Consider the following 18,744-nt stretch of genomic DNA (forward strand, 5'->3'; position numbering starts at 1 on the left):
TTATTTTTTTTTTTAATAATTTTCAGTATTTTCTAGATTTTCAATAATCCGCATGAATTACTTTGATGATCAGGAAAAACATTTAGTTTAAGCTTTGCTTACTTATGCTAAATAAATTAAACACAGAATGAAGTTTAGGCAACATGTGCCTTTTTTCCACATATAAGAGGAAAAATGAATTCTATAGTTTAAAAGTAGTTACTATATCACATGCCATGGCACACATCATACATACACAACAAACTCTCAGAGTTGGTATAACACTTTAATCACGCCTCATGGTAATTTACTTCAAGCCTTTTGAAAAATAGTTTTAATAAGGAAAACTTGTTTCAACTCTAAATAAAACCTGCTTTAAAATCTGGTTGAGCTATACAAAACTTTAGTCAACATATTATAATTATCCATTTAAGAGGATACACAGGCTTCTTAAAGTGAATTTAGAAACAGTCTTAAAAACAGATCTATAAGTGTACTCCTACCTTTAAGAGTGCTGTTTGTTCTGCATATAGAATCATAATGGATCACTCCTACATTCCACGGGCCCAAGAACTACCAAGTGTATGCTCTGATTTTATTTTCCCTTGGAGTGGGAACAGATTTGGCAGAGTTCACATCACCTCCCTGGTCTCCTTTGTGTCCCATGGGTCTGCATTATAAGATGACTATCCAAGATAAAGGAGTCATACCTAGTCCATAAAATAGAGAAAAAGTACCGGGTCTACTTGGAAATCACACCCAAAACAATGGCTTCATTAAAACTGGTCTCTAACCATATTAGACTAATACAGTGAGGATCATTTAAATCTGTAATAATGTTATGCCAGCAGCATTTTGGAGCCTTTCAGAGGATCATTAAAGCCTTGTGCACAGGCACAAATGACAATTCATAAGGTTGAACTTAAGAGACTTATATGCGATCATATATCAGATAAAGAAAGTATTTTCCTCCTTCTTCCCAAGAGCATGCCAAATGGTCCTTTTTCTCCCCTGTGAACCATAATAGCCAACAATAATATGGCTAATTTATATTCCATAACCAAGGCAGGATGCCAGAGGTTCTTCACTTCCCTCTCAAAATGACTGTGCCAGTGTATTCTCAAGAAACCCTTTAACTCTCTCTTGCAGCAGGCAAATTGAAACTGACAGTCAAAGCTCTGAATTCTCAGTTTCTCTCTCCCTCTCTTCCCTTTGCAGGAACATAAGCAAGCCAACTCGACAGGCCTAATTACCATGGTAACAACATGCACTGTGATTATGAGTGTGTTTGTTTTTTAAAATGACTCACAGATTGTTCCCCTAGAAGCCCCAGACACACAGGTTTCTGGCTGGCTTATAAAATCCATCCAAAGTTCTCTTGCAAATTTCTTGTGCCTATTAGCATAACTGGTACGATGGAGAAAGAGCCATCAAATCAAATATGCCCTTCTCCTTAAGGGTGAAAAAAAAAAAAACCACTTGGTTCCTTAACACTCCAATATTAATCAATTTAAACCTCAAGTTTATAATGAAATTAATTTGAGTTTGTACACTGGAGATAATTAATCTGTTCCTAATTTAAATAATTAAGGTATTTCATAATGTAGTTTTAGAGACCCAAATGAAATAATCAGGTGAAATAAAATCTGTAGTGAAAAATATCAAATAAGTAGCCTAAATTTGTGGATACGTGTTCACATGTAAAGTATTACAAAAGAATAAATGTAAGTCTTCACACCAACATGTTTTTAAACCAACATCCAAAATAAAAACATTTATTTTAAAAATGCAAACATGAAAGAGTCCAGACATTTGGAAGAACTGTGGACTACTTCCATTCATTTAGTCGATAACTATTATTTAATGCCTTCTATTTACTGAGCACCATTATTTGTAACTGGCACATCACAATAGGGCTTGCGGAAGACTATTTTTTCACTGGAGATAAATGCCATGGGCATGGACCCGTGCATCTTGTTCTCCCAGAAAGCTCCTTTGCTTCGCAAGGTACCATTCTGGGTAAAGCTCTCAGCAGGAGGAAACATTACTCAATGATTAGATCAGGCCTGACATTCAGAGTCCTTACCGTGGTATCACAGTTGCCTCCCTCAACTGCACCCCCCCCAAAAAAAGAACACATATGTTGGTAATTTCAGTATGTTGATTTCCTCTGTGTTAAGTAGAAAAAAAGAAATTTCAATGGAAATTATTTATATAAATCTATTTCACCTAAATCCCTTGAGGCTAATATACATTATACACACACACAAAATAGTCATTTAAAATTACTATCTACAAATTGCTATACATTTTTTGTATTGTTACCAATACTATATTTTTTTCTCTAGAGTCCGAAGGGAAAACCAGGGTGTTTCAGTCAGCGTAGGCTGGGTTACAACTCAAAAAATCTCTGGCTTAAGATAGCAAAGTTTATTTCTCACTCTAACTCCATGTCCACTGCAGGTTGGTAGAGACTTTCTTTGCATTGTGATGACTGCGAGACCCAGGCTTAAGAGTGCAGAGACCATTTCTGTCCTTCCAACCACTGCCGATTGCCAAGGAATGTACCAACATCCTGGTTATAGCTTCTCCGTGGAAGTGATGCACATTACTTCTGCTCATGTTTCACTAGCCAACGCAAGGCAAATGGCCACACCTAACCAACGCAACCTTGGAAATGTAAGCCTATCTTGAGTAGGAAAGGAAAACTGAAAATGTTTATGGCTAAGCACCTGGATTCTTGAACAAATAGTGCAATCTTGAGACTAACGCTTAACTAAGTCAAAATATCAACATCTGACTATCCCAGGGACATAAGCTTCCTTAGGGGATTCTTCAAGGTCTGAGAACTTGTGATTTATGTTGGGCCACAACGATCACTTTTGCAGAATTTGGTAAGAATCCTTTGGATAGAAAAAAAAGATACCCTACTGCAGATGTGTAACAATAACAATTATATCGATAATAATTATACTTCTTGAATAATTACTATAATTCAGGCACCATGATAAACATTTTTCACATGTTATATAATTTTCTCCTGACAATTTTGTGAAGTAGGTATCTCATTTCTCATTGTATAGATGAGGAAACTGAGGCATAAAAAGTTTAAGTAACTTGCCCAAATGATTCTGACTTCAAATCAACGTCTTTTAACTACTATGTTCTCCTGTGTGTTAAGTATTAGAATATTATTTTTCTACACTGTAATATTTTAGGATTATTTTAAGACATATCATAAGAAACCAGTTGGACTTTTACTTGCCTAAGAATTTTCATCTTTTCTTACTTAATTTTTTCTTATTTTAATTTAAAAAGTGGTAGAGCTATTCAATATCAACCTTTTTCCCCAAAGGAAAAAAAAATAATAAAACTGTTAGTGTACTGGTTTAATGCCCATACACAACAATGTTCCTGAAACACAACCATAATTCATGAAGTTTTAAAAAATGGCAAAGGATCAATTCAATTCTCAAAAAAAAAAGCCCCTAAGATGATAAATTTTTTCACAATTTTTCTTATATGGTTCTGCACAAATCAGATAAATACTCTTTAAACAGAGCTCTGTTGGCAAAGCCTAGAAATTAATTTACTTTCCTGTTTAAAAATGCAAATCTAAGAGTAGGAGGCACTCAATCATTTATTACAGAAAAAGTACTCCTACCATTAATGCTTAGTCTGTTATGATGAAAATGCACAGAAATACGCCTTCGAGACAAGCAGTCAAAACACTGTAATGATGGCAATTCCACTGAAATTTCCCTTTCACTGCCGCTGCCTTACATATGTAGCCTCTGAAATGTAGCACCAAAGCAGAAAGTAGGAAGCACGAAGAAAATGCAACCATCATGGAACTGTATACTTTCCCTTCAGAGTTGGAGAGGAGAAACTTATTTTCTAAATAACTCATAACCAGAAACTGCACAGATTATAGCACCTGTAAGAGAAGAATGAATAATCAACAAAATACATGCCTCTCTAGAGAAAACAAGGTTTTCATTTACGTTCGACAGACATCATGCACAGAACCCTTGGCGTCTCTAGTTCATTACTTGGTCCAGGTTAGATGTTTATATAGACCAAATTGATTTAAATGACCAGTCAGGAAAACTCAATTTAATTATATATATTTTTTACAATGCAGAAATGCAGGGCTGGTTATCTAAATTAAATGCCATTCTTACTGCCTTATAAGAATTGATGTATTTCTTTCTGGAATATTTTGTTTAGAAGGTTATTCTTTGCCTTACTTTAGCCCTTCCATTTTCCTCCAGAATTCTTCCTCTGACCTACCTAGATCACCACCAACAATAAAAACAATTTTTTCATTTGCATGTGTGTTTGTTTTTCTCAAAGAGAAATGCTTGGAAACTGTTCAACTCAAAGTTGTGCGATTTGGGCAAGACATTTCACCTTATAGCCTTCATATCTTCACTTATAAAATAGGAATAGTCATGGTGTTGGGCTCTGTTGACTGCCTACCCATTAACCACTAACCCCTTCTTCCTGGCTAATAGAAGCAGACCCTTTTTTCTGGGGTCTGGTGACCACATTCTTTACAGAGGCTGGACTACTCCATGGCCTGAGGAGGAAACTCTCAAATTAGCCCACCATGGTGGTTCTGTCTGCCTAGTCACTAATACATAACACACGTGAGTCGGGAGGGGAAATCTGCTGGAGACAGTTTTTCTGTAACTTTAAAAAGAGCCACTTTTAGTAGCCACTTTTAGCCCCTCTTCTATGTCTCTATATACTGAGGTCCACCTGCTATTCCAAGATGGTAGCAGCCATCTCTGCACAGGGAGCTGGCCTGAGAGTGTCACTCAGTCTGCTGAGGCTGTCAAAGTGGAAGAAAGAATTCAGATTGCTGAGGACATTATCCAGCTACTAAACTAAATAACTAACTCTGCAGTTATCCTCCTTTCAGGAGGTCTTGAGATGAATTTCTTATTTTTAAGCCATTTGGGTAGGGCATTCTTTTACCAGCAACCAAAAGTATCCTGATAGAAAAATATTATCCTCATCTCATAGGGTTATTTTTAAAACTAGCTGAAAACAGTCATGTATATAAAGCATCCAGGACAAACTCGATGATCAACAAATGCTAGTTTTCAACTTGATTCTTGAAACATGTTCATCTTCATTCATTCGAATGAGTTAGTGCTTTACTCTGTGATTTTAATGGTTGCTCTGTGAGGTTTTCCCTGGTTCCCCAAAATAGAATTAAGGGCAGAAGTCACTGCCTTCTCTTCTTTATTCATCTGAAAGATAATATCAAGTGTGTAAGGTTAGTTTAAACAATAAGAATGGTATTTAATTCAGACAATAAGCACTGTAGTGTTGACTGCAGTGTAGAAAAAAATATAATTAAATAGAGTAATTTTCATGACTGTGTAAATCAATTTAATCTAAATAAAATCCAACTCAGACCAAGGAGTCAACAAAGCAGCCGAGTTTTCTGAATTTGGGGGCTACCTAGTTTAATTGAAAAGCTGCTTTCTGTTGAGAAAAGGTATATTTTGTACGTTATAGTACACTTATGTGAGGGCGGCCACATTTTCTCTGAAATTTCATCTCATCCTTATTTCAGAAAGCCACCTATACCTTCTGCTTGAAACCTTCTCTGTCCCCCAAAGATCTTCACATGGCTGACTCCTCACCATTATTTAGTGGTCAACTCAAACGTCACCTCCTCAGAAAGGCATTCAGGAATTATCCAACAAAAGTAAACCTCCCATTACCACCATCATCATTGCATAGTCTCTATCATTCAACCTGCTCCTATTTTAATCCGTCACAGCACTCGGCACTACCTGATAGTTTCTTTTATTATAATTTGTTTCCGTCAATTGGTTCCAATCCTAGCTGATTCTGGTTTAATTAGTCTGGGGTGAGACTGAGACATAGATATTTTTTCAAAGTACCGCTCAGTGATTTCTAATGTGCAACTAGATCTAAAAACCCTGGTTTATGTGTTTCTTGGGTCTCTCCCAACACTAGAAAGTAAGTTCCAAGAAAACAAGAGAACTGGCTTATTTTGTTCATTCTCGTCTCCCTGGCATCTTGATGAGCACGTGGCACATTGCAGACATTCAGTTAAGACTTGTGGACAGACTAACTGCATGTAACTTGTGTTTTCCCCAGTAGTCTGTGAGCTCCCAAAGCATGAGTACTATGTCTAGCCCACTCTGCATGAAAAAAAAAAATGAGTCACTCAAGAAAGTTCATTAAGTAAACGAATGATAAATTGCATCATGTGGTATAAAGAAGACAAAGATGAAACCAGATGTGACCACTGTCCTCAAAGAGCTTGCAATGTGGTCAAAAGAAAAAAAAAAAAACTGCAGATTGCTATTATACACACTAGAATGAGCTAAATGCTGTGATGAAAGAATAAAAGATTTCAGGGGTGGCAAAGACTGTTTCTTATGCGGGAGGGGAGGGAAGAAACCAAGGAAGGCTTCATAAAAGATGTAGCATTTGAACTGAGCCTTATAGGATAGATGGAATTTGGCTATTCAGAGAATCAAGACTGCAGGGATGAAGTGTGGAAGGGGAAGCAGGAAAGTTATTCCAGGGAGAGAGAAGAACACAAACAACAAATCAGCCCAGCTGGAGGTTAGAAGGGCCTGAACTAAGACACTGGTTATCAACATGGAAAAGAATAGACAGTGTTGCAGTATTTTTCCATCCACAATGCAAAGGACTACGCATGTTACTACAACAAGGGTTGTGTGGTGAGCAAAATAGTGAAATCGAGCTTACACAATCAAGGGTATCTTTAGTAGTCATGAAATCAGTCAAGGAGCTGGTTTTGAGGCATGGGGAAGGCGATGGTGAGCATGGATTTCGATATGTGAGTTTCAATTGCAGTGGGTTGGATGTTCCGGTAAATTTGCAGGCAGTTTGCTGTGCAGGCTGAGAGAGTATATGAGGTATCGGTGTGCTGAATCAGTTTTGGGACTGACCCACACAGCAACTATGATTGAAATCACAGGAAAGGATTTAATTAAGGGAGAGGGAAAAATTAAGTGCACAAAGAATCACATTCTAAGAACACTAATATTTAGGGAGTAGGAATTGTAGTTACTAGAGAAGTTGGAGCCTTCAGAGAGGCTGGAGGATAACAAGGTTAGTAGAAGCCACAAAAGTCAAGGAGAAGCTTTGTTGGTAGCAGGTTTTATTTATTTTTTAATTATATTATGCATGTATGGAAAAACTAAGTAAGTTTGCAGGCAAAGAGGAAAGGACCAAAAAGAAGAAACTAAATATGTAGGAAAGAAACAGAACTATTGTCAGAACACGATCTCTTAGAAAACAAAAGGGAATGGGATATATAGTCCAAGTAGAGAGTTTCTTCTTGGCTTGGAGGAAAGGTTATGCTAATTTGACTTAGAAAGGAAGAAGAAAATGAATGATGCTAGGTCTGAATGTTTGTGTTCCACAAAATTCATATGTTGGAACCTGATCTGCAATGCAATGGTATTCGATGTGGGGCCTTTGGGAGGTGATTAGGGCATGAGGATGGAGCCCTCATGAATGGGATTAGTGCCCTTATAAAAGAGGCTTGAGGGAGCTAGCTGGCCCCTTCAGCCATGTAAGGACCCATAGGAGGCTCCATCTATGAGGAACAGGCCCTCACCAGACTTCAAATCTGCTGGCATTTGATCTTGGACTTTCCAGCCTCCAGAACTATAAGAAATAAATTTCTGTTGTTTATAAGTTACCCAGTCTATGGTAATTTGTTATAGCAGTTCAAATGGACTAAGACAAATGAAGACAGAGAAATTTTGAGGTGGTAAGGGATGAGGTTGAGGAAGCCTGTAATATATGTCTTCTCGGAAGAAGAGAAGGTGAGGCCCCTTACAATGAATAAAGGGAGTGGGGACTTGGGTTGAATGGTTTCCATTGAAAATGCTCAGGGGTGTATGAAAAGTGAAACAAAGAAAGAAGGAAAAGATTTTCAAAGAATAGCAAAGGCCCTGCTGAGACACAATGCATCCAGAGTAGAACCAACCAGCCCGGTTTCCAGCCCCTCTCCCCCACTTCTGAGTGCTGGACACCCAGGGAAGAGGATGAGGGAGAGCCTCACCCCACAACCAGGTTGGGGGAATGAGGGGAAGATAAGGGACAGGCAGGAAGGGGCCAAGAGACTGGTTTGGTTTTTCAAAGCCTTTCCTGAGAGCTTGACTGTTTACGCATATTTGAAAAGAGATAAAAGGGCTGATCCTGTCTTATCTCAATACAGGATGGTACCACTTCTACGAAAGTTTGAGAAATAAGCCCTCTCTTTTTCAGTGGTTAATAAAATCCTCTAGGGATTGCCTGAACACTGACTCCCATTACATACAACTTGTTTTCTTTGACATAAGACTTTTTAAGGAACCACATATATCTCTAATATTCTTACCTGAAAATTAGAATCTCTGTTCCACTGTGGCATCTTTTACACTTGAATAAATTTGGACAGAAACTCCATATTTACATAGGGCATCAAATTTAAACAGTCCCTCTTTAAATATATATATATATATATATATATATATATATATATATATATATATATATATATGTAGGTCTTATAATTTTAAAAGCAGCAAAGTATAAAGCCTTAGCCCTAAAATGGAGGGAAGAGAAATGGAGTTTGAATTGGGAGGTGAGGCATTAATCAACTGTGCAACACTAAATTCCAGGCCTGTGCATTCTCCATCATGGGGGGTTGATATAGGCTGGGTTGCTTCACGTCATTTTCAGCTCTACCATTCTACCATGTCCCAGGGCAGAGACTAAGTCTCTTTGGGGGGGGGATATTTTTAATTGACAAATAATAATTCTATATACTTATGGGGTACAATGTGATGTTTTGACATGTATATATTATGAGATAACCAAGCCTGTCTAATTAACATATCCATCACCTCTGGGGTGGAATGGCAGCAGGACTAAGCCTTAACACAGCTCTGTAACTCTAGTCTCTCATCCAGATCTAGTGAAGCCAGGCACTTGGATTCTCCCAGTCATTTTAGAATGAATAGATTTGCAAATTAAATAAAGTTGGGAGTCATTACTCACAACCTCCCTCCCAACACAGGCACAGAGTACATTATAGAAAGTTAACATTAATCATTCAGGAAGCTCTTCAGATCATTTAAGGTCAATGTCTGCACCCACACCATAAAGCTCGGCTATTGTTGCTATACAACAGTCTCCCTAATCTTTCTGCCCAGCTTTCCTCCGCTCTGTCCATACCCTGTCTCACCGGTTTCAGGATTAGGTGTGAAATCTGCAGTGAAAAATGAAACAGAAGGATTCTTTATTTTTAAAAGTGAAAGAAACTTAGATAAGAATCCCATTTCATTGGTAGAAACTTGTCTCAGAAACCTATTGTATTGTTTAACTACTACAGCCCCTCTCCACAGGTTAATTCTCTCCATCATAAAGGGCTTAGGAGCACTGTAGTATTTTAGTTTCTCCTTTCTTTTTCTGACTCTGCTATCTACTGAGCATTTTTCTCATCCTGAGACACTTCAGCTCATGAGTGGGAACCAGAGAGGCACTGAGGCAACACTTTCCAGCACTTCCCTGGTAGTAGGCTGGTCCATGACTTAACCAGCAGGGTCACTCATGTGCGTGTCCACAAGAAAGGTTTGAATTTCACTGCCAGGTTCTTGACATCATCAATTAGCAGGAGCTACACATATTCTCTTACTCTGTCCTTTGATTTTAAAAGTTACTTTCAAGAGAAGTATTTAATTTGGGCAGGGATAATACTGTTGTACACAGGAGATTAAATAAAATACTATAATCACAATCTAACGACACATTATGTTAAGAGATCCCACCATTTTAAAATGTCTCCTCAATAACAATCTGATTAAAAATCGGCAAAGAACTTGAATAGACGTTTCTCCAAAGAAGATATACAAATGGTCAATAAGCACAAGAAAAGATGCTCAATATCACTAATCGTTAGGGGAATGCAAATCAAAACCACAAGGAGATGCCACTTAGGATGCTATTATCAAAAACAAACCAACAAAAACCAGAAAGTAAGGATTGGTGAGGATATGGAGAAATTGGAACCCTTGCTCCCTGCTGGTGGGAATGTAAAATGGTGCAGCTGCTGTGGAAAGCAGAATGGCAGCTCCTCAAAAAATTAAACATATAATTACCATGTTCCAGCAATTCCATGTCTGGGTACCCAAAAGAAGTGAAAGCAGGGACTCTAACAGATATTTGTATACCCATGTTCATGGCAGCATTATTCACAATAGCCAAAAGGTGGCCCAAGTGTCTATCAAAGGATAAATAAAGTGTGGTATATACATATAACGGAATTATTATTCAGCCTTAAAAAAGAGGAAATTCTGACACCTGTGACAACATGGATGAATCTTAAAGACATTCTGCTAAGCAAATTATGCCAGTCACTAAAGGACAAATACCATACGATTCCACTTACATGAGGTATTTAGTCCAACGTATAGACAGAAATAGTGATTGGCAGGGGCTGGGAGAAGCGGGGATGGGGAATTATTGTTTGATAGGTACAGAGTTTCTGTTTCAAAAGATAAAAAGAGTTCTGTGGATGGGTGGCGACAGCAGCACAACAATGTGAATAGACATAACACCACAGAACTATATACTTAAAAATGGTTAAAATGGGCAATTTTATTTTATGCATATTTTATCACAACAAAGAAGTCTCCTTAAACCTTTGAGGCAGTGGCAAAGATCAAGAATATGTTAACTCTTCCTTGTGCCACCACCACCAAAAACAAGATGGCATTTGAGTACCTTCTGTACAGCAGGTGCTCACTCATCCACACACAAAAGCAAAAACAAAGCCTTATTATGTACTACCCACTCTTCTTTACAAAGAAGAAACTAAGGTTCATAAGCTAACATTCCAGGTCAAGTAGTAAGAATCAGTGGTGGGATCCAAAGACAGATCTGCTTGGCTCCACAGCCTGTGTTCTTTTCACTGCATGGTGTTCTTTTCTTCTCCCACAGAAATCTTTCACAAACAGGCTTTCGACTTTGACTACACAGCTTTCAGACTTAAAAGTTGGGCCTGCCTTTTGAAGTAGGCTAAAAAAGTCAGTCAACCAAGCACATACACCACATGCCCACCAGATGAGACCCAGGGCTGGCCATGAAATAATGGAGTCATGTTTCCGTTCAGCCACTGGCCATATGGCAGGAAAAAAAAAAACAAAAGACACCTCATACAATTAAAATTTCAGTGTTGGTCATCTCCCTCAAAAGCCACTAAATACCCTGAACAAAAGCATTATGTCTTTCAATATTCCATATGGCCAGAATGAGTGGAACTAGTCTCATTTTACAGTGTAGAAACACATTCTCTTTTTCCTAAACACTCTACCATCATAGTTACTAATCTGCTGTTACTCACTAATGTTCTGCTTAAAGCTGGAATTTAACAATCAAGAAAACGTGTTGTGCTGTGCAGAAAATAGGCACCTCTGAGTTGTTTTCAGAAAGATGGCAGGGGACCCTCTAGACTCTACTATGCCTATTGGGCGAGGTTTCATTTTCTTACTCTTGTGTGAAACACACACAGAAGAGTAAGGCAGATTGTCTACACGTCCCCAAACAAAGCAGGGTGTTGGCATTATCTAGTGAATACAGCCTGTAGATGAGTTCAGTGCCAAAGAGTAAGCCCTGTCCTCATTCATACAGCCCAGATGCCCAACTTTTTTCTTCATTTAATAACATGCAGCTTGATCATAGAACTCCATCAGGAGCATTCTAGAGAAGATCTACTCCAGGTCTCCTCTCTGGGAAGATTATCTTTACATATTTTACTTTCGGATGCAAATAGGAAGTGGAACTATGAAAGCCTAGCGTGACTTGTTTTGCCCACAGGTTTTATTAAATTCAATGAATCCTTCAGAGGAGCTTCATGGTTTCCACACCAGCAATACTTTGTCATGGTGCAGGTTCACTTTAATGAGAATAACCACAGAGACACAGACATTTTTTTCTTTAGTATCTATAAAAGCTTCCTAGCTCTGAAAATGTGCTGCTACCCCACACATTTTGAGAAGCCAAGTCAATTTCATAAAGATAACATTAAAAAAAACCTCTATAGCTCTTCACAACTGAGAATGGTGATAAAGGAGGAGGTATATACATATACTCTCAGCTGGCAGAGATGGCGTTTAAAAATCTGTATTTTAAAAATTTATGAGTGTCAAAATATGACATTTGTATTATTTTTACTCCACTATAAGCAGTTTTTTTCTCTTTCTTTCGAAAAACTATCTCCCTTCATTATAAAAACTCATGAAAAAAACCTTTATCAATGACTATGTATTGCTTAACTGTACTTTCTGTTGAAGATAAAAAGCTTAATTTTTAAAATCATGCTACACTAGAGTATTAAACTCTTTCTCCTACATATCCTGTCAAAGGAATCTCCCAATCTCAGTTCTAATCCGTTAGCCCTCTTTATTGCACTTTTACATATCATTCATAAATATGAACAAGTCATGGTCCCGGGCTCTTACTAAGAACATTCATTGCTCAAGAAAATCAAAGAATAAAAATCATGTTCTGATTTTACTACTTCAGTCTATGTACAGTATATACATAAAGGTAAGAAAACACCCCAGCTGCACTTTTATATTTTGTCCCTTACCGAGGTTAACATCCACCTCGACCTAGAGATAAATAAAATCCATTTAAACAAAACCCATATATATGCCAGTATCTCGTTCTGGGCAAGTTACCGTCCCTAAACCCGCCACGCTCCTTTGAACGAGGATGCAACTTTAGGATAAGACCTACTGGCAAATGGTAGCTGTTTCTGAGGTTATCCTGAAAGCAGCTGCACAGAGCTGAGGGAGAAGATACCGTTTTTTTTAATGGTAAATACTGCCCCTCACATACGCAATTCCAGCCTTTGTTGGCAAAATCTTGAGTACAAAAGGATTTAACCCTCCTAAAAGCCAAATTACAGCCTTTATGTTGCAAACCAGGAGACACCCCAGTGCAAAGTGTAGGACAGAATGCAATTAACATTTTACACTTACACTCCTAAAACCAGGGAACTGCAACGCTCTGATGATCAGACCACAGCTTCACAGCCCTAATGGATTTGGACTCAGCCCTGGTTTTCTTCCAAGAGAACTATGCAAACAGCTTCTTGCATTTAGCGTGTTGTCCTGGAGAGTCACCAAAGCTCAGCACTGATTTTTTAAAAAAGCAAATGTGTCATAATTTTGGTCATTCGCAAAGACCCTTCCACAAGAACCCATCTTAATCATTTCCCCCAATCCTGTAAGCCACGTCCCTATCTTCTCTTAGAAATCGACCCCTAAAACCACAAGCGATGGTCATCTCTCTCAATTAAAAAGGCGTAACAAGGAAAATGTTTCCTTTACCTGAGCTCCTGAGGCTTGGTCAGAGGAGAGTGGCTTTTCCCCTCTCTCCAGAGCCGCTGTGTGCAGGCGAGCTCCGGCGCAGCCCAGCCCAGCCCAGCCCAGCAGTAGTAGGAGTTGCCCAAGGAGCGCGGCGGCAGCGTTGTGTGTATGTGTAGCAGCGGCGGGCGGCTGCAGCCCAGGGACTAGTCCCCACCCAGCTTTGTCTTCAATCAACGCTCTTTCTACAGGAAGCGGCGCATCTCCCACTTCCTCCTCTTCTTGGTAGCTGTTAGCAGCTTGCTTCTTTGCCCTCTCATTTCCATTTGAGGGCTTACTCCAGTGGTTTTGTCTGCTCCTGGGCTGCTGACAGTGATTTGACTATAATCCCCTCTACCCCTTTGTTCAAGTCCCTGGGATGCTGCCTGTTCCTTCCCTTTCTCATTCCCCAGGGCCCTCACCACTGCCACAGCCCCCACAGACTGCTCAGTGGGCCCCTTCCTGGCCCTCAGCCTGCTTTCTCAGCCTGGACTTGGTCTGTTGTTCTTGCTGCTGTTGCTGCCGCCGCTGCTGCTGCTGTTCTTTTGGGCCAACAGCCCCTGGCCAGGTTCTGGCCCTGCGATCCAGCACCATCCTCAACTATTCCTCCTGATTTACCGCGGTCCAATCAAGTCAGCTAGCTGACAGCTTGCAGCTTCTTACTGCAGCATTTTTCTCTGTGGCCAATATTCCAGATGCTTCATTTCTCCAAGGCCCCACTACCACTGAGATCTTACTTAACCCACATGCTCAGAAAAGAATGACCCTGATAAGTATTCTTGTGGGGCATAGGAACTAAACCAAGTCCTGCAATGCTACCTTAGAGGCCTAATGGTAAAGACATACTCCCCCAAGATTCTCACAGATGGGAAAGAATGAAGTGGTGCTGAACACTGTGCATTTCGCAACCCAGAAACTGAATGCCTGCCTCCCCCACCGCACACAAGCCTGGCAGGGCGGAAAGGACCCTCAGGGTCCTCTAGTTTCTTCCCTTCATTTTAGGAGGTAGTGTAGTGTCATGGGTAAGGGTAGAGATTGCAGGCAGTCTGGCTGTCAGAATTTGAATCCAAGCTGCCATTACTGACTGTATGAAGTTGGGCAAACTATTTAACTTCTATGTGCCTCAATTTCCCCATCTGCAAAATGGAGATTATTAGTCATTCTCCACAGTGGAAATCTGAGGATTAAATGAGATGGTACACAAAATGCTAATAACAGTTCCAGGAGCATAGGAAGTACTCAACACATATTAGTTCTTATGATTTTTAGAGGCCACTGGAGCTCAGAGACAACAAGTGACTTGGGCAGTCAGCAGCCAGACCGGGACCAGTAAAGTACTTGGTTTTCCAACCCCTCACTTACAGACCAGTCATGACTAAGCCTTGATGCTCTTAATGATTTATTCAATTTGTGAGTCATCTTTCTCCCAATACCAACACAAGTTACTTTGGAGAAGCTACAGATTAAACATGGGATGGGGGCAGGGAAATCCTTGTTCTAGTGTCCAGGCAACACTGTTGAGTTAAAAAACCTCTCCTTAGGAATCAGTGCCTGGAAAGCAAATCTTCCCAGGCAACAGAGTTAATTCCCCACCTCTACCTTTTTAATCCAGTCTTGCCTTAATCCTTCAGCAAGTAAACAGACAGGAAATGTTAGAAATCTAGGGCTGACGCAGAATAACTCAGCAGGTGAGCCTTCCTAACACACCTTGGGGACTACAGCACATTAACCTGGAAGGTACAGAATTTAATTTCTATGAAATGTTCTGAGACAGTCCCAGGATACCCTTTGATTTGATTTGATGTTCCAGGACCAGAGTTTGCTTATTTTTTCCTGGAAATCTTTCATCAAAAAGGACCTAGATGTTATAATAACTCACCAGCACCTGAAAATTATGAAATGGGTTGTTTCAGGATTTAAAATGAGGAACTACATTTGAACCACCAGCAAATAGAATTATAGTAGTGGGAGAGGATTGGTCATAGAGCCAACAACATGTGAGTTACCTCCAAATCAGGAAACCTGGTACCAATGGTTATCATGAGCTTTTAAATGTAAATTTACATATAAATGATGCCAAGTTGAAGAAAAATAAGAAGCATGTTATTAATAGTTGGAAAGATTATGGAAACAAGTTTTTGGTTAATTTTAGACCAGTGGATTCTGGCATTAATTCTAGATTCAAATACTGTAAATCTCTTTTAAAAAATCAATCTCTCCCTCTCTCTCTCTCTCTCTTTCTCTCCTCCCTCCTCTCCCCTCTCCCCCTGCCTCTGTCTCAACCATCAGAATGGTTGGTACTTGTATTTAAGCCTACATAGGAAAAACTCTTTCAAATGATAAGATGGCTAGGAATATGGGGTGCTGCCTTCTAACCAGTTCTTCATCTCTGGCCCTCATATTAGGTGAATCTGGCCATTGCTGGGAGGTGCCAACAAAACTCTCTTCGAAGCTAAAAACTAGATTTTAAGATCTTTCTCTACCTGTCGTTAATACCTCATTGCTTTCAACTGGTCCTAACAGCCTCTTTTTCAGTAAAAACAGCCTACTTTTCAGTAAAGTAAAGTGTGGGGGTGAGGATTGACCAAGAGAGAAGATTAATCCAGTTTCAAGCTCTTAATACAAGCACAATAGGTACTCACATTAAATCTGCAAAGTGTTCATTTCTTAGGAGAAATAACATCTTACTATTAACAATTTACGCATCAATTACTAACCATGAGCTCATCCTAGACACACTTTATCAATGCATAAAACAAAAGTCTATAAGCTAACATTCATCAATGGCCCTACTTGTAGGCATTAGTACTTTGTGTCTCTTACATTTACCAGTAGAGGAGGTTGATGGTAACAGAGGACATAATTTTGGCCTGATGTCTCTCTTGCATTCAGCATTCTAGCTGGATATTCCTTGGAATTCTTACATTTAAGAGCTCTCAAATTATATACATTACCTCCATTCAAAGCCTGTTCCTCTTTCTGTATTCTCCATTGTATTTAATGAGGAATACAAACCAGTTGTCCACAACAAGAATATAATAATTCCAGAACCTTCTCACTCTGTTATCCCATCTGATTTAAAGTTCCTCATCCTTTCATTCCCACCACTTAACTATAGCTTTGCCTGAACTCCTTCTCTCTATTCCTGTGCCACTGTCTTTTTTCATAAATGCTTCCATTTTTCCTATATGACTACAATATTCCTTACTTTGTCCTCCTAAGTCCAGTCTCTCTTCTAAGCCACTCCCACCAGAAGTACATTTCTAAAGTGAAGAGTTGATCATATCATTGCCCTGTTATAATTCTTCAGTTGCTTACAGGATACAGGTCTTCTTCATCCTTTGCATGGCATAGAGCCTCCTGAGATGTCGCTCATCAACACTTTACTGCCTGCTGCAACCTCACGCCCACCTTCACTGCGGGATCCTGATGGGGCTGTGCTCATTTCTCCTCTGCATCTGGACCGTGCTATTCCTGTTGCCAGAAAATGCCCTATTCCTTCCTCCATTTGTCTGGTAGTAACCCCCTACTTACCCTTTAAGACCTAGCTTTTCTCAGAAGCCTTCCCAGACCACATGAGCAGAGCCAGTGTTCCTCCTCTGTGAGCACACATAAAACTCCAGACCCTCTACCTCCATTTCAGCATTCATTGCACAGTTTTCATGATTTGTTAGCAATGCATCTCACCCATTAGCATTTGGGCCTCTTAAGGTGAGGGCCATGTCCTATTCATCTTTGCTTGTCATATAGCAGGTAGTTGATAGATGTTTGTATAATGAAAATGCATCACTGGCAGAAATTCCAAAACTGCTTTTGTATTCCTTTGGGGTGCCTGGGGAAGGGAGAAAAAGGAAGTCTCTAAAATGAGAAGTTGTTGGCCGGGCGCGGTGGCTCACGCCTGTAATCCTAGCACTCTGGGAGGCCGAGGCAGGCGGATTGCTCAAGGTCAGGAGTTCAAAACCAGCCTGAGCGAGACCCTGTCTCTACCATAAAAAAAAAAAAAGTAGAAAGAAATTAATTGGCCAACTAATATATATAATATAAAAACCAGCCGGGCATGGTGGCTCGTGCCTGTAGTCCCAGCTACTCGGGAGGCTGAGGCAGGAGGATGGCTTGAGCCCAGGAGTCTGAGGTTGCTGTGAGCAAGGCTGACGCCACGGCACTCACTCTAGCCTGGGCAAGAAAGCGAGACTCTGTCTCAAAAAAAAAAAAAAAAAAAAAAAAAAAAAAAAAAAAATAAAATGAGAAGTTGGTCATGGGGTAAGAAACAATAATCCTTCTAATTTTTTTTGCAAATTGCCTGCAGAAAACCGTGGTATATGCATGCCGAATTTTGAATATTTGTTATATGGGCAACCCTAAAAAATTCTGAGACAACTCCTGGTTCCATTTCTGAACTGAATTGCTTATAAAGGAGCATAGTCTGGCAACAAAAAAGTAACTTAAAAAATAAATTTTAAAAAGAAATGGAAAAGACAAAAGAAAGCTATTCTTTTACTTGCATCTCTGGAGGAAGTATAAAGTGACCAATGTATAAACCAGAAACACTTGTCACATCCCCTTCTGCACTGTCCAATCTTGGCCACCTCACTACTGTCCAAGAGCATCTCATATGCCAAATCCCCAAACTCTAATCTCTTTGCAAATCTCTTCTTCTCTCCTCCTCACCATGCCCAGCTAGTTCTTTACTATTTCAGTTGACTTGCCTTCTCTGGCTAAGCCCTCCCTACTTTTCCTTCCATGTCTCAGTTTTGAGTCTCTCTCCCTTTTCTCAGCCTATTATATCAGAAAGGAGCCATCAACTGTGCCAGCAAAGCCACCCCTGGGGTATGTATGTGGGCTGCAGGGAAATAGGAAAAGTGGAATGGGAACAAGAGGGTGAGTTCATGTAGTAATAAATCGTGTCCACTCATATACTGATGATACATTTAATGGCTTGTTAGGCTGAATAGTAATCAAAAATAAGTGAATTATTGAGCTATTATTTTATCACAGAAAAAAAACAGAATTCCAGGCATTTCTTGGATCAGTTAAAGAGAATAGAAGCCCCTTTAAAGAGTTCTTTTAAAAGGCATAATCACGATCTGATCTTTGTGTCACAGGGTCGTTCCCTCCCCACAGACATCCAAGCCAACCCTCAGCTGTTAGGAGCCAAGAAGACTGAATCATTTTTGGTTTAAAGAGAGTCAGAGGGTAGGGTGGGCAGAACTAATCTTTCTTGAGAGAAAGTGGCTGACTTTCACTAAGGAAAAATGCCAATTTCTGTCTCATGGCCCAGCACAAAAGCTAGTAGGACAAGGGACAGGAAGAATGACAGCCAACTCTTCCTTCAGAGAGAAAT

The 18,744-nt window shown here is 39.6% G+C and overlaps 1 protein-coding gene across 3 annotated transcripts in view; it reads right to left on the reverse strand.

The window, feature by feature from the left end:
• The window catches only part of GNG2 (G protein subunit gamma 2), a 105,896-nt gene extending 88,724 nt beyond the window's left edge, over positions 1–17,172 (reverse strand). For 2 of the 3 annotated variants that reach the window (XM_020285826.2, XM_020285825.2), the window contains exon 1: positions 13,389–13,589. The gene's annotated coding sequence lies outside the window, so the exon portion shown is untranslated. Of the gene's footprint in view, positions 1–13,388; positions 13,590–17,090 lie in introns of those variants that run through there. The other variant, XM_076004028.1, reaches the window with a different exon arrangement.
• Between the last annotated feature and the right edge of the window lie 1,572 nt (positions 17,173–18,744).

The sequence above is a fragment of the Microcebus murinus genome, chromosome 6 (genome assembly GCF_040939455.1).
Source record: "Microcebus murinus isolate Inina chromosome 6, M.murinus_Inina_mat1.0, whole genome shotgun sequence".
Taxonomy (NCBI): domain Eukaryota; kingdom Metazoa; phylum Chordata; class Mammalia; order Primates; family Cheirogaleidae; genus Microcebus; species Microcebus murinus.